The sequence below is a fragment of the Heptranchias perlo genome, unplaced genomic scaffold (assembly GCF_035084215.1).
Source record: "Heptranchias perlo isolate sHepPer1 unplaced genomic scaffold, sHepPer1.hap1 HAP1_SCAFFOLD_961, whole genome shotgun sequence".
Classification (NCBI taxonomy): Eukaryota; Metazoa; Chordata; class Chondrichthyes; order Hexanchiformes; family Hexanchidae; genus Heptranchias; species Heptranchias perlo.
Window position 1 is genome coordinate 52442 of NW_027140005.1, and position 16896 is coordinate 69337.

Consider the following 16896-nt stretch of genomic DNA (forward strand, 5'->3'; position numbering starts at 1 on the left):
GCTTCGCCAGGTTGCACCTTCTCCTTTTCCTCCTCCTCCTCCTCTTCCTCCTCCTCCTCTTGCTCGGGTTCTCGTCGGATTGGCAGTGGCAAAGGCTGTCCCCTCATAATGGCGAGGTTGTGCAGGATGCAGTGTACAATGACAAATCGCGCTCCCCACCCAGCGCAGTACTGCAGGGCTCCTCCAGAGTTGTTCAGGCAGCGGAAGCGTTGCTTGAGGACACCTACAACGTGCTCGATGATACTCCGGCGGCAGCATGGCTGCTGTGCACGTGTGCCTGGGTTACTGACTGGAATCATGAGCCACTTGTCGCCCAGTAGCCAGCTGTGCTGGTTGAAATATAGGTGGCACGGAGGACTGCCACAGGATGAAGGAGTCATGATTGCTGCCAGGATAGCAGGCATTGACCTGCATGATGCCCTGCGTGTGGTCGCACTCCAGCTGCACATTGAGGGAGAGGAACCCCTTTCTGTTTATGAAGATGGCCGAGTTCAGATGTGGTGCTCACAGGGCACTATGCGTGCAGTCAATGGCACCCTGCACCATGGGGAAGCCTGCAATGTGAGCAAACCCTGTGCTCGATCCTGCTGCTTGTCTCTGGCAAGAGGGAATGAGATGAATCTGTTTCTCATTGTGTAGAGAGCCTCAGTGACCTCCCGTATACAGCAGTGCACTCTCAAACTGCGAGATGTTGCTTATATCTCCAGCGGCAGCCTGAAAGGAGCCAGAGGCATAAAGATTAAGAGCCACGGTCACATTGACAGCCAGAGGCAATGCTGTCCTTGTCTGCTTTGAGGCTGCAGCAGTTGACAAATCTCAGTCACGACCTCTTCAGTGAACCGAAGACGTCTGATGCACTGGTTGTCGCTGAAGAATTGCTCTCTGAAGACCCGCCGCAGATATGGCCTCTTTCTGAGTGCCCTGCTCCTCCTCCTCCTCCTCCTCCTTCTCCTGCTCCTCTTCCTCCTCCTCCTCCTCCTCCTGCTCTTCCTGCTCCTCCTCACTCTTCTAGCAGGCTCTGCATGGCCTCTCTGCATTCTCCCAGTCATGTTCTATTCCCAGAGGAAGCCTGAGCAGTTCACCCGTGTCTGGAAGCAACTTTTCTCAGCCCAATATTTTAAATGCCACTAAAAGTACAGCAAGTCCAGCCGGACCACTCCCTGTGGAATATTGAAACTTTATCCAAGTACAGGAAACTTCCAAAAACACGTACAATTGTACCAGCAGCCCGAAGAAATAATCCATCAACTAACCTGGAAGTACTTCATGATCCCTATAAATAGCGCTGGTGGGAGGGTCCTTCATGCCGTTTAAGTCCTGTTCAGCTGTGTGAGGTTAAGACGGGGAATTGGCTGGAGCGGGGAGATCCAAAATTACACCGGCTGCTTCAAATCAGCATTGCGCACTGATTCACGTCATAACCTCCCGACTCTACACCGTGACGGCGGTCGGTCGGTGCCCCTGCACAAACCCCTTTACCAAGGCGGAAGTTGCACGCACATCACGGACCCCATCTTTGGGACTTGGGTGTCCGCGTAGAGCCTACAAAACGGGTGCTACACGGCCCAGTTTCACCCCCATAGAATCTTACAGAACAGAAGGAGCCCATTCTTTGATAGAGACGTCCATTTAGTCCCAGCTTTTCCCCATCACCCTGTAAATTAATCCTCTCCAAGTTCACGTCCAATTGCCTTTTGAAAGTTCCTGTGGAATCTGCTTCCACCACTTTCAGGTAATGTGTTCCAGATCTTAACCCTCTGTGTGAAAAATATCTCCTCATTTCTCCTCTAGTTCTTTTGCCAATTATTTTAAATCTATGACCTCTGATTACCGACCCACTTGTCTGAGGAAACAGTTTCTCCCTACTTGCTCTGTCAAAACCCCTCATAATTTTGAATACCTCGATTAGGCCTCCCCTTAACCTTCTCTGCTGTAAGGAGAACAATCCCAGCTTCTCCAATCTCTCCACATAACTGAACTCCCTTATCCCTGGTATCATCCTGGTAAACCTCTGTACCCTCTACAAGGCCTTATGTAAGATTCTCAAAATTCACAGATCCCCCAAAACTCAGAGAAAAACCCTAAAGAAATTCACCTTTTCCCTGAGTATGGAAAAACTTTGGCCATTGACTGAAATCCTAAGCTGGAAGGATAGGTGAGAGGTCACCAGACGAATCCACAACACACACATGGAATGGGGGAGAATTACTGCTTCAGATATGTCTCTGTTTTAATGCAAAACCTACAGCAGGTGGTCGACAATCACTCCCATTGAAAGAGGCAACTGCTCCAGACTTGGTGGGGCCATGCCTTTGTTTTAAAGCAAAACCATCAACACCTAGGACATTGGATACAAAAGGAAGCCTTGTATGACAAGCTCTAAAAATCGGAATTAACAATGACCCATCGGGAGAAGCAATTGCAACATGATGAGGGACCATCAAAAAGCCATCAAAGATTCTTAAGGACTTTGTAAGAACTGTTTAAACAGACAAAGTGTTTTTTTTAAAAGTGTCGAAGACCATTGTAAGAGAGGGATATTACAAGTGGAAACTCGAAACCTCTTGCTCTCTCTCTCTCTCTGGCTTGCTGGCTCTGGTGTTCTGCTTGTCTTGGTTCTGCCTGTGTCTGGGAGGAAGAGCAGCTTCCAAGGAACCACAAGGCGAGGAAAGCAGTTCGACAGGGAAGGTCAGCAGCTCTAGAAGCAGGCCGACACACACAAGAAGAAACCAGAGCAACAGTCCCAGTGACCATCAGACACCTCGCGGCAACAAGGGCCTTACGGAACAACCAACCGAATATTACCACCAACCAACCGGGTAATATCGGGCCACCGCGACCAAAGAAAACCAACTCGGGAGAAAACCGAAGATCCGCAAAGTTTCCACTCTACAATCTGTTCCTGACTTACCTCTGGGTGAATTACTGTCAAGGATTTGTTTGGTGAGCATTGTCCCTGGTCCTTTAGAGTCCAACTTAGCTAGTCCAGTGGGATTGGGAGGGGTGAGGTATCTTTGTACTGTAATTTCCCTCGTGTGTACCGAAGTGTTCCCCATTTTATTAGAGTATTAAGATTGTTGTGTTGTATTTTCTCTCTTGAATAAAGGTCAAAGTTTCTTGCACCAAAACCAGTTGTCTGCTGCACTTTGTCACAACCCCCAAATAAGTCCAAGGTCTAGAACCCAGGGAGTGGGAGCGATTCGGACCGCTCAGAAGTCAGAGGTGAAGCTGACACACACCACCACCCACTACACTTAGCATCCTTCCTAAAGTGCGGTGCCCAGAATTGTACACAATACTCCAGCTGGGGCCTAACCAGTGATTTGTAAAGTTTTAGCATGACTTCCTTGTTTTTGTATTCAATGCCCCTATTTACAAAGCCAAGTATCCCATACGCTTTCTAAACCACCTTATCAACTTGCCCTGCCACCTTCAAAGATTTGTGAATGTGCATCCCCAGGTCCCTCTGCTCTTCCACCCCCTCAAAATATTACCATTTAGATTATACTCTCTCTCCATGTTGTTCCTCCCAAAGTGCATTATGGTATCATAATATCATAGTAGGTACAGCATAGCAGGAGGCCATTCGGCCCATCGTGCCTGTGCCGGCTCTTTGAAGGAGCTCTCCAATTAGTCCCACTCCCCTGCTCTTTCCCTGTCGCCCTGAAAATTTTTTCCCATCAAGTATTTATCCAAATCCCTTTTGAAAGTTAGGAACATAGGAACAGGAGTAGGCCATTCAGCCCCTCGTGCCTGCTCCGCCATTTGATAAGATCATGGCTGATCTGTGATCTCACTCCATATACCTGCCTTTGGCCCATATCCCTTAATACTTTTGGTTGCCAAAGAGCTATCTATCTCAGATTTAAATTTAGCAATTGAGCGAGTATCAATTGCTGTTTGTGGAAGAGAGTTCCAAACTTCTACCACCCTTTGTGTGTAGAAATGTTTTCTAATCTCGCTCCTGAAAGGTCTGGCTCTAATTTTTAGACTGTGCCCCCTACTCCGAGAATCCCCAACCAGCGGAAATAGTTTCTCTCTATCCACCCTATCCGTTCCCCTTGATATCTTATCATCTTCGATCAGATCACCCCTTAACCTTCGAAACTCTGGAGAATACAACCCCAATTTGTGTAATCTCTCCTCGTAACTTAACCCTTGAAGTCCGGGTATCATTCTAGTAAACCTACGCTGCACTCCCTCCAAGGCCAATATGTCCTTCCGAAGGTGCAGTGCCCAGAACTGCTCACAGTACTCCAGGTGCGGTCTAACCAGGGTTTTGTATAGCTGCAGCATAACTTCTGCCCCCTTGTACTCTAGTCCTCATAGTTATTATTGAATCTGCTTCCACCGCCCTTTCAGGCAGTGAATTCCAGATCAGAACAACTCACTGCGTAAAAAAATGTTTCCTCATCTCCCCTCTGGCTCTTTTGCCGATCACCTTAAATCTGTGTCCTCTGGTTACTGACCCTCCTGCCACTGGAAACAGTTTCTCCTTATTTACTCTATCAAAACCCCTCATAATTTTGAACACCTCTATTAAATCTCCTCTTAACCTTCTCCGTTGGAAGGAGAACAATTCCCACTTCTCCAGTCTCTCCACATAACTGAAGTCCCTCATCCCTGGAATCATTCTAGTAAATCTCCTCTGCACCCTCTCTAAGGCCTTCACATCCTTCCTAAAGTGCGGTGCTCAGAATTGGACACAATACTCCAGCTGTGGCCGAACCAGTGTTTATAAAGGTTCAGCATAACTTCCTTGCTTGTGTACTCTGTCCTCTATTAATAAAGCCCAGGAGCCCATTTGCTTTTTTAACCGCTTTCTCAACTTGTCCTGTCACCTTCAAAGATTTGTGTACATACACCCCCAGGTCTCTCTGGGGGAAAAATTGGTTTAGGGTCCGTTCTGGGCGATGTTAACTCCCCGCGCCCGACGGACCCTGGGCAGGCAGGACGTGAGTTTGGACCCACCGGAGCACTGACCTGAAATCAGTGTTCCATCCCAGGCCTCGCACCTGGAATCATCACCAGAGGGAACTCCATCTCTGAAAGGGAAGATGTTGCTTAGAAATTTCTTAAAGGGAGCTGGTATCTGTTATTTGCTGAAAATAACAGTCGACTGTCTGCACGGAGTCTGAACGGAGACCAGACATTGCACACATAAAACACAGATGCAGGTCCCATCACTATGTTTACACAATGATGAGTTATGTTAAAACATTGAATAAAGGTTGCGCACTACTAAATCCCACATCCTCCAATCTGCACACCAGACCTCACCAATCTGCCGATCTGAGTTGGTACCAGGCCTGTGAGAGTGTGTGCACCAAGGTTCTCTGATGATTCACGAGAGACCTTGGGTGCAAGAGGTGGACAGAAGGAGGGACATCCTATATCCGCAGGAGAGGCCCTCCAGACATATACTCAAAAGGCAGTGGGAGGCAGCGGGGGACGAAGTCAATGCCAGGAGCACAGCATCATGAACATGGACGCAGTGCAGGAAGAAGTTCAATGATTTGACATGAGTGGTCAAGGTGAGTGAGGTCAACTGTCAAGTGGTGTCTCCAACCAACTGCTCCACACACGACACCCCCATCACCCACATACCAACAAACTCTTTCCATCAGTACTCACCTCTTCCAATCAGATGCTTCCTCTCACCCTTACACATTACCACTGTTTCAAGCCGCCCACCCACAGGCCACACTCACTGGCAGCTATTCAACCATGACAGGCACATCACCCAGACACATGTCCCGCTTTCTTGCAGGAGAAGGTGGCGCATATCAAGAGGCAGCAAGTGGCCGTGGCATTTAGCCCCTCGAGCCTGTTCCGCCATTCAATGAGATCATGGTGGACCTGTGACCTAACTCCATATACCCACCTTAGCCCCATATCCCTTAATACCCTTGGTTCACAGAAATCGATCAATCTCAGATTTAACATTCACAAGTGAGCTAGCATCAACTGCCGTCTGTAGTAGATCGTTCTAAACATCTCCCACCCTTTGTGTGTAGAAGCATTTTCTAACTTCACTCCTGCACGTCCTGGCTCTAAATGTTAGACTATGTCCCCGTGTCCTAGTATTGAAGTCTAGGAGACCTCCAAAAACAGTTACAAATGTCTCGGCAGCCAGAAGCAATAATCCAGCCACTAACCTGTAAATCCTGCATGGTCCCTTTAAATAGCACCGGTGGGGGGTCCTCCAGGCACTCTGAGACTCGTTCAGATGGTCAGGGTTAAGACTGTGCGTTGAGTTGAGCGTTAAGTCCCAAAATGGTGTCTATCACTTTAAATCAGCGTTGCACACTGATTGAAGCCATTTTCTCCCTACTTTACATGATTCCAGCGTTTGTTATCTGCGCCTGCGCAAACTCCTATACCAAGATGGCGTCTGGAGCACATCACGCTGGAAACATGTGCGCTCATCCAAGACGCCATCTTGGATGTCGGAGAGGCCGTGTAACGCTGAAACAACGGGCGCTACACGGCCCAATTTACCGCCCTCTGTTCCTGCAGCCCCTTTAGAATTGTTCCATTTACTTTCTATTGCCTCTCCTCATTCTTCCTTCCAAAATACATCACTCCACACTGCTCTGTGTTAAATTGCATCTGCCATGTGTCTGCCCATTTCACCAGCCTGTCTCTGTCCTCCTGAAGTCTGTTACTATCCTCCACATTGTTTACTACTTTGCCAAGTTTTGAGTCATCCGCAAACATCGAAATTGTATTCCCTGTACCCAAGTCCAGGTCATTTATATATAACAAGAAAAGCAATGGTCCTAATCCCGACCCCTGGATGACCCCACTGCATACTTCTCTCCAGTCAGAAAAACATCCCTTCACCACTACTCTCTGCCTCCTGTCCCTTAGCCAATTACGTACCCAAATTACCACCGTTCCTTTAATCCCAGATGCTTCTCGTGATTTTCGTGATTTCGTTTTTCATAGAATCATAGAAAATTTATGGAACAGAAGGAGGCCATTCGGCCCATCGTGTCCGCACCGGCTGAGAAATGAGCCACCCAGCCTAATCCCACTTTCCCGCACTTGGTCCGTAGCCCTGTAGGTTACAGCACTTCAGGTGCACATCCAGGTATTTTTTAAATGAGTTGAGGGTTTCTGCCTCTCCCACCCTCTCAGGCAGTGAGTTCCAGACCCCACCACCCTCTGGGTGAAAACATTTCTCCTCAGCTCCCCTCTAATCCTTCTACCGATTACTTTAAATCTATGCCCCCTGGTTATTGACCCCTCCGCTAAGGGAAATAGGTCCTTCCTATCCACTCTATCCAGGCCCCTCATAATTTTGTACACCTCAATCAAATCTCCCCTCAGCCTCCTCTGTTCCAAGGAAAACTATTTCCTATTTTCTATTTTCCGAATAAGTATGTTATGTGGCAGTTTATCAAAAGCCGTTTGAAAGTCCATATATACAACATCTACTGCACCACCCTCATCAACCCTCTCTGATACTTCATCAATGAACTCAATCAGGTTGGTCAGACACGATTTGTCTTTAACAAATCCATGCTGGCTGTCCCTTATTAACCCATGCTTCACCAAGTGAGAATTAATTTTGTCCTTGACATTGGTCTCGAGTAGTTTCCCCACCACTGACGTTAGACTGATTGGCCTGTAGTTACCAGGTTTATCCCACTGGCCTTTTTTTGAACAGCGGGGTAACATTTACAATCCTCCAGTCCTCCGGCACTGTCCCCATATCCAAGGAGGATTGAAAGATTGTGGTCAGAGCTTCTGCTCTCTCCACCCTTACTCCCCTCAGCAATCTCGTGTGCGAGGATATTCCACAAGAAAAGTTGCAGAGATTGAACCGGCTGAAAAGGAAAAAATGAAAGAGAAGGTGGATCAAATCCTGAAACATGGGATTAATTGTTTTACCTGGACCGGGGGACTTGTTCACTTTGAGTGAGGCCAACCTATTTAGCACCTCCTTTCCATCTATTTTTATCCTCTCCAATATCTCTCCTCCCTCCTCCTCCACTGTGTCATTAACCTCATCCTCTTCTTTTGTGAAGACAGATGCAAAGTCCTCATTCAGTCCCTCAGTCACGCCCTCTGCCTCCACCAGAAGATTTCCTTCTTTGGCACTGATCGGCCCCACCATTCCTTTCATTATCCTTTCACTTTTTATACTTTTATAAAAGATTTTTGGGTTCCCTTTTATGTTCCCCATCAATCTTTTCTCATATTCTCTCTTTGCCCTTCTTATATCATTTTTCAATTCCCCTGCACTCTCTGTATTCTGCCTGTTTATCGACTGGATTCTGTACTGGACATTTATCACAAACCTCCTCTTTCTGTTTTATTTTAACCTCTATTTCCTTTCTTATCCAGGGAGCTCGAGCTTTCGATCCCCCATCTTTCCTCATAATGGGAATGTGCCCGAACGATCTCCGCCTTGTAGTCCTGCCATTGCTCATTTACTGTTTTCTTGGCCAGTCTTTGTTTCCAGTCCACCTGAGCTCGATCCCTTCTCCAATCACTGAAATTCACTCTCTTCCAGTTGGGTATTTTCACCTTTGATTTTTCTTTCTCCCTTTCTATAACTACTTTAAACCTATTTATATTATGATCACTATTCCCCAGATGTTCTCCCGCTGAAACACACTCCACGTGCCCCACTTCATTCCCCAGAACTAGATCCAGCACTGCGTCCTTCCTCATTGGGTGAGAAACATCCGGATTACGAAAGTTCTCCTGGACACATTTTAGGAATTCTTCCCCCTCCTTGCCCTTTACACTTTTTTCCCCAGTCTATATTCGGGTAATTGAAGCCCCCGACTGTTACTGCTCGATTATTTTTACATTTCTCTGAAGTTTGCCCCCAGATTTGCTCCTCTATCTCCTTCTCACTATTTGGGGGTCTGTAGTAAACACCCAGCAATGTAACAGCTCCTTTTCTGTTCCTCAACTCCAACCAAATAGATTCAGTCTTTGAACCCTCTAGAATATCGTCCCTCTGTAGAACTGTAATATTATCCTCAATCGTTATTGCTACCCCCTCCCCCCACCCTCCAACCCCCCTCCCCCCACCCTCCAACCCCCCCCCCCTCCCCCATTTCTTCTTTCCTTCCCTGTCCCTCCTGAATACTTTGTAGCCAGGAATGTTTATAGAATCATAGACTGGTTACAGCACAGCAGGAGGCCATTCGGCCCATCGAGCCAGTACAGGCTTTTTGTGAGAGCTCTCCAGTTAGTCCCACTCCCCCGCCCTTTCCCCATAGTCCTACAAAATTTTTCCCTTCAAATATTTATCCAATTCCTTTTTGAAAGCCATGATTGAATCTGCCTCCACCGCCCCCTCAGGCAGTGCATTCCAGATCAAAACTACTCGCTGTGTAAAAAAGTTTTCCCTCATGTCGCCTTTGGTTCTTTTGCCAATCACCTTAAATCTGTGTCCTCTGGTTCTCGACCCTTCCGCCAATGGGAACAGTTTCTCCTTATTTACTTTGTCTAAACCCTTCATGATTTTCAACACCTCGATCAAATCTCCCCTTAACCTTCTCTGCTCTAAGGAGAACAATCCCAGCTTCTCCAGTCTCTCCACATAACTGAAGTCCCTCATCCCTGGAACCATTCTAGTAAATCTCCTCTGCACCCTCTCTAAGGCCTTCACATCCTTCCTAAAGTGCGGTGCCCAGAATTGAACACAATACTCCAGCTGTGGCCGAACCAGTGTTTTATAAAAGTTCATCATAACTTCCTTGCTTTTGTAGTCTATGCCTCTATTTATAAAGCCCAGGATCCCGTGTGCTTTTTTAACAGCTTTCTCAACTTGTCCTGCCACCTTCAATGATTTGTGTACACACACTCCCAGGTCTCTCTGTTCCTGCACCCCCTTTAGAATTGTTCCCTTCAGTTTCTATTGCCTCTCCTCGTTCTTCCTGCCAAAATGTATCACTTCACACTTCTCTGCGTTAAATTTCATCTGCCACGTGCCCGCTCATTCCACCAGCCTGTCTATATCCTCTTGAAGTCTATCACTATCCTCCTCACTGTTTACTACACTTCCAAATTTTGTGTCGTCTGCAAATTTTGAAATTGTGCCCTGTACACCCAAGTCCAAGTCATTAATATATTTCAAGAAAAGCAGTGGTCCCAGTAACGACCCCTGGGGAACACCACTGTACACCTCCCTCCAGTCCGAAAAACATCCGTTCACCACTACTCTCTGTTTCCTGTCACTTAGCCAATTTCGTATCCATGCTGCCACTGCCCCTTTTATTCCATGGGCTTCAAGTCTGCTGATAAGCCTATTATGTGGCACTTTAACAAACACCTTTTGAAAGTCCATATACACATCAACCACATTGCCCTCATCGACCCTCTCTGTTACCTCATTAAAAAACTCAATCAAGTTAGTTAAACACAATTTGCCTTTAATAAATCCGTGCTGGCTTTCCCTAATTAATCCACACTTGTCCAAGTGACTATTAATTTTGTCCCGGATTATCATTTCTAAAAGTTTTCCCACCACCGAGGTTAAACTGACCGGCCTGTAGGTGGTGGGTTTCAGCAGCAGATGAGCTGAGGGAGGGGCGGAGACGGGCGATGTTTCGGAGGGGGAAGTAGGCGGTCTTGGTGATGGTGCGGATATGGGATCAGAAGCTCATCTCAGGGTCAAATAGGACCCCAAGGTTGCGAACGGTCTGGTTCAGCCTCAGACAGTGGCCAGGGAGAGGGATGGAGTCGGGGGTCTGGGGAACGGAGTTTGTGGTGGGGACCGAAGACAATGGCTTCAGTCTTTCCAATATTGGAGGAAATTTTTGCTCCTCCAGTCCTGGATGTCGGACAAACAATGTGACAAATGAGAGAGAGTGGAGGGGTCGAGGGAGGTGGTGGTGAGGTCGAGCTGGGGGTTGTCAGTGTACATGTGGAACCTGACGTTGTGTTTTAGGATGATGTCACCGAGGGGCAGCATGTAGATGAGAAATAGGAGGGGGCGAAGGATCGATCCTTGGGGGACTCCAGAGGTAACGGTGCGGGAGCGGGCAAGGCAGTTAATCAGATACATTGAGTCTTGTTACTATGGGTTAGATTATCATTGATATTTTATAGTTCAACACATTTATTGAGGTGACCTCTTTACGTTCCTGCTGTATTACTGGTTGCATCTCAATATGAGGTGGTGTCTGATGTGATTGTAGCACTCAAAAATTAGATTCCAATCTTTGATCCATTCCCCCCCTCGGTGAGCCTACAAGTTGAGCTTGCCCTTGTCCGACTGCACAAGGCTCTGTGGGCTGTGGGAGCAGTAACTGTGGTGGGCGACTGCTGTTAGGTGTTGAGGCCTCAGAGGGATGAGTACAAGGTCATCAGATGTCCCGACAGCACCTGGAGCCACGGCTGACGATGTACCTGCCCGTTTCCTGGCACTTTATTAACCCTTTCAGCAGCCTGGGTAAAGTGGGAGGATGTACAGACAATCTGAGAGGCAGCCTCCTCATCAGCCTCTTCTTCTACCCAGTCACAGGGTGACCTGTAATCAGCATGGGGACAGTCAATGTGGCCTCACCATGTGGGGAAGGCCCGCCATCAGTACTCTTTTCAACCGACCTGTCAAACCTGGCAGAGATGGACGGAGTCAGTGGGCTCCTGGACCCCTGACCCGATCAGGATTATTTGGGCGTTCACAGCTCAGACTGTTCGAATGGATGATTCCAAACTCCCTTGCCTTGAAATCTCGGTAAGGTTTTGGTCATTCACCCTGGTAAACAAACAGGAGGTCACATTTGGTAACTGCTGTTTGGTGCTGGACTATCTCACACTGCCATAAATTTCACTTCAATCTTCAAAAGTGGTACAGTATCAGAACAGACCTCATTTAATGTTTAAGCTATCGTGAATTTATTAAACAATGAATGTGAATAATCTAACAGTGATGTAATCATTACATCGATGCAGTAGGAAGTGCTTTAAATAACTCCTTGAGTAGACAAACTACTATAACAATCCTGGTGTGATTTTACACTGCGCTCCCCGGCCTACGATTTTTCTGATCATTTATATTAATGGCCACGACTCGAAGACCTTTTGAATGATTTTAAATACACACAATAACCTACACTTTTCACTGGGTCGTTCCATTAGCGGAGGAGCACTGGGCAGATCCCATCTCCCATCCTACATGGGCCCTGGGGTCAGCTCACTTATCTATGAACGGGTGCTCTCCTACTAGGGGTTGGCCTTTGACACAGGTGAAGAATTTAACGTCCTGCGGGTGCTTAAAGGGGTCAGTCTGATCGTCCTTTAATGATGGCTGCCAGGGCACAGGGAGGGCAGTGCCAGTTACCCTTGGAGATGGGGAGCTGGAGGTTCTACTGCAGGAGGTTAGGCAAAGGAGGGAGAGCCTGTCTGGGGAAAGGCCTTCCCAATCAGTGGTGGCAGCCTGGTGGAGAGAGGTGGCATCGGGCATCAGTGTCACTTCCACTGCCCCCGACAGGTGGACAGTGCAGGAAGTTCAACACAAGGATGGTCAAAGTGAGAGTGACCTCCCAGAGTGCTCAGCTGATTCTGTGCTGTGTGTGTTTTCCACTCACCAGCTCCCCACAGTTCACCTCGTTCGACATGAAGAGACTTCACTGTTCCCACAAGTTCCCGACCACCTTGGAACCCCAGCCAATCACTCACTCCCACTGTCTCACAACTCTGTCTGCCGGCTCCCAGGTAAAAGCAGCAATTCTGATCTCAAAGTTGGCACACATCACTATTCCTTCCCTTTAATGCTCAGCTCCCTGTGCTCTCGTGTCTTTCACACTTCCTCTTTTCCCCTTTCTGAAGACACCCACGATGAAATATTGTTCTCGCAGATGAGTTTTGAATTGACCCCTTCGAGCGAGGCCGTGTCCTCGGATTCTACTGTTCTGGTCAAGGTGGAACAGCTGGTCATGGTCGACATTATCCAGTCCCTTTAGAATCATACGATCACCTCTCAACCTTCTCTTTTCCAGTGAGAACTTACTCAATTTACATAATCACAAGGAAATAAGGTGGAGAAGGGAGGTGATGTTGATGAAGATACGATGTTGTCTTGCTCATTGTAGGAACCATGCAACACATGAGCAGGAGCACTGAAGCTCCAGTGACTCACCTTTCCCACAGAAAATGTGGATTTACAAAAAACACCAACAAGTGGACTCTGGACCTGGAGCGCTGAGCGTCCACTCACAGGGCAGTCAGGTGGCGTGTCGGAGTCTCCGGCCATACACGGCTCCTTTCAGGCCAGCTGTAGTCCATGGGTGACAACAGGTCTGACCATGAGGGAGAGTTTCAAATCACTGCAGGCCTCCATGGGCCGTGTGGCCACTCCAAGCAGGCCTGCACAGGATGCTCCCAAGGAAGAGGGCCCTCGACCAGGAGCAGGCTGCTGCCTGGCATCCCACACTGCTGCCATGGAGGCCCTGGGAAACTAAATCAAGAGGGCTGTCTCCAAAGGTGGTTCCTAAGTTGCTGACAGGTTGGAGAGAGCTCTTGGCTCTGGCTTTCCCGATCTTTCAAGGACTATTGTAACTGCGTTCCCTGAGTTCAGAGGCAGTGCCAGGAGCCAGTGGACATGTGGTGAGTTCCACAGTGAGCCAGTGATATGTGGTCTCAGGTTGGCAGGGTAAGTAAGGCCACTGTCCAGTCACTGCAGATACATTCAGAGGGCACCCTATGACAGCAGGGCTAAGCTGCCCCTTGTGCTTTCTCAATCAGCTGATAGTGTAACCAGCCCACTGGCTGACTCTAGACACGAGAGCAGGAGGGACAGACAAGATCTCCCAGAGGCAGCAGAGGGGGAGCACTGGGATGGGAAAGCAGTGACAGAGTTCAGGGTGGACATGTAACTTTTATCCAGGTGGGATGGTGATGGTCAGTTTGAGTTACTGGCTGCTCTGGTAAGTCACTGACTAGTATTGTACTGGTCAAGGGGGGTCAGGGTAATGGTTTAAGAGTCACCCCCTGATCTAGTTTTTCCCGGTGTTCCTGGTACTCTCTGTTCCAGGGTCTGGTCCTGGACAGAGTGAACACACAGCTGCAGTTTGGAGAGCGAGAGCTTTTATTATTCCACAGGTATAAATTGAAGCCAGTAAGTAGAGTGGTGCAGAGTGCAATCCCAAACATTTCCATTGCCCACCCTAGTCCCACACAGCAGGCCAGTAACAGCCTGGCTGGGTTCAGAGACCTGAAGCTGCTCCTTCCCTTTAACAAACCGCAGTCCCAGGGAGACACAGGGCCCACTTCAGACACCAATCAATACGGGCGGGAAGAACAGAAACTTCAACTGAGCAGAGAATCAAAACATTTCACCCTTGCCGAGGGGAAGAGGTTGGAGACGGAGTCACTGATCTGGGACTAATCAGCGGCCCGCTGACCTCTCCCTGAATCAGTTTAATGAACATTGCCCATCGACAGGAACACAGGCAACGACTGCAATTAAAAACATCTCATTTAACATTCAATGGCAAAACACACAACTGGAGATTTCGATCCAATCACCAAGAAAAAAAGCCAAAAATCATCTCAATGATGGAAACATTACAGAATACAGTAAAAAAAACAGCGAGAGCAGCCAGTGACAATCAATCAAAACTAATTGCGATTAACAATCCCCGATCGTTTCTCAATCAATCCTCCCAGCGACACCGAACATCCAGATTCTGGATCCAATCAACTTCACTCAGGATCAGCCTGGGGAATGGAACAGAGACAGATTCACAGGGAGGCTCACACCCAGTACAGGAGGTGGGACTGAGAGAGATCGATATAGAAACTCCGTTCCCCAGACCCCCGACTCCATCCCTCTCCCTGGCCACTGTCTGAGGCTGAACCAGACCGATCACAACCTTGGGGTCCTATTTGACCCTGAGATGAGCTTCTGACCCCATATCTGCTCCATCACCAAGACCGCCTACTTCCCCCTCCGTAACATCGCCCGTCTCCACCCCTCCCTCAGCTCATCTGCTGCTGAAACCCTCATCCGTGCCTCTGTTACCTCCAGACTGGACTATTCCAATGCTCTCCTGGCCGGCCTCCCATCTTCCACCCTCCATAAACTTGAACTCATCCAAAACTCTGCTGCCCGTATCCCAACTCTCACCAAGTCCCGTTCTCCCAGCACCCCCTGTGCTCACTGACCTACACTGGCTCCCGGTCTGGGAACGCCTCGATTTTAAAATTCTCATCCTTGTTTTCAAATCCCTCCATGGCCCTCGCCCCCTCCCTATCTCTGTAACCACCTCCAGCCCTACAACCCTCCGAGATCTCTGCGTTCCTCCAATTCTGGCCTCTTGTCCACCCCCCACTCCCTTCACCCCACCATTGGTGACCGTTCCAGGTGCCACGGGACAGGCCCCCTACAGACACAAGTAAAGATTGCAGCAATGTGAGTGAACACGGCCAGCCCGGCCCAGGACACAATCCTTCCCATCAAACCTCTCCAGGAGCACCAGATCTCAGAGAAGACCGAGTGTTCCAGCATAGTGTCACAAGGTACACTGCACAATGGGTCAGTCTAAGGCCCAGGGTCCTAGGTGAGGTATAATCCCCATCCTCAAATCCTCAGCACAACCAGCTCCCCCTCTCAAGGTGACAGATTCCATCCTCCAGTATATTAAACAGCTGCAGGGTCTCACTGAGCAGCTGACGGGACCCAGAAGTTTGTTGCTCACCAGTCCTGGTTTCGAAACCTCCAGTTCTCCCTGTTTAAATTAATTCATTCCACTGCTGCCAGGAATATTAACCTCCACAATCCAGCCAGACGTCTGGAATTCCCTCCTCACTCCCCCAACATATTCACTTAAAGCCTCGGCTTGACGATGGCCCAGAACGATTGGACCTTCAGTTTGTTAGCTGAAGGGAAGTGGATGCTGCAGCAGCTCAGGCACCTTTAATAGAACAAGAGGTCACAGGTGATTCCTGGGGTCAGAGAGAAGCTTTACTCTCTCCCTGACCTCACCTGGGGCCTGATTCACCTGATGATGGGTTCAAAAAAACTCTTCCTTACCACAAAAAAAAGCTCGTATTGCCAGATCTGCATGTATTAAACCCCAGTTGATCAATGGTGGACCGTGACTGTCAAAGGAATTCCACTTCACCCCTGGGGGTTGTGTCTTTTACAGACTGTGTTCTGGAATCAGGGTTTCACTCAGTGAGAAATCTCCACAAACATTCAGTGAAAAAGCAGCGTTCCAGTGAGGAGACTCAGTCCAGTCAGATATAAGCAGCTCCCTCCCGACCCCCTGAGCCCACAGTTACTGCTCTTCACAATCTGGTTTGCTGCTTGTTCAGCTGCTGTTAAACTCAAGTGATTGACTTCGTACCTCAGGCTTCGGCTGATGAGTTTGAGGACGATTCTCCTCTTTCAGCAGCTGTGAAAAGAAAAGATTTCTGTCAAACAGACATTGTAGAACACAGAGAATGTTCTGTACAGAGAGAGAGAGCGAGAGACAGAGAGAGAGGGAGAGAGAGAGAGAGGGGGGGAGAGAGAGAGAGAGGGGGGGAGAGAGAGAGAGGGAGGGAGAGAGAGAGAGGGGGGGAGAGAGAGAGAGGGGGGGAGAGAGAGGGGGGCAGAGAGAGGGAGAGGAGAGAGGGAGAGAGGAGGGAAGAGAGGGAGAGAGGGAGAGAGGGAGAGAGGGAGAGAGAGGGACAGAGAGGGAGGGACAGAGAGGGAGGGGGACAGAGAGGAGAGGGAGAGAGGAGAGGGACAGAGAGAGGGAGAGGGACAGAGAGAGGGAGAGGGACAGAGAGGGAGAGAGGGACGGAGAGAGAGGGAGAGAGAGGGAGAGAGAGAGGGAGAGAGAGAGGGAGAGAGAGAGGGAGAGAGAGAGGGACAGAGAGAGGGACAGAGAGAGGGACAGAGAGAGGGACAGAGAGAGGGACAGAGAGAGGGACAGA

At 48.7% G+C, this 16896-nt stretch overlaps 1 long non-coding RNA gene across 1 annotated transcript; it reads right to left on the reverse strand.

The window, feature by feature from the left end:
- Positions 1–11844: 11844 nt before the first annotated feature.
- On the reverse strand, positions 11845–16470 carry LOC137320013 (uncharacterized). Its single transcript, XR_010962320.1, has 2 exons — positions 16323–16470; positions 11845–14691 (listed from the first exon to the last, which is right to left on the reverse strand). It is a non-coding gene; the product is annotated as an uncharacterized lncRNA (long non-coding RNA).
- Positions 16471–16896: the final 426 nt, after the last annotated feature.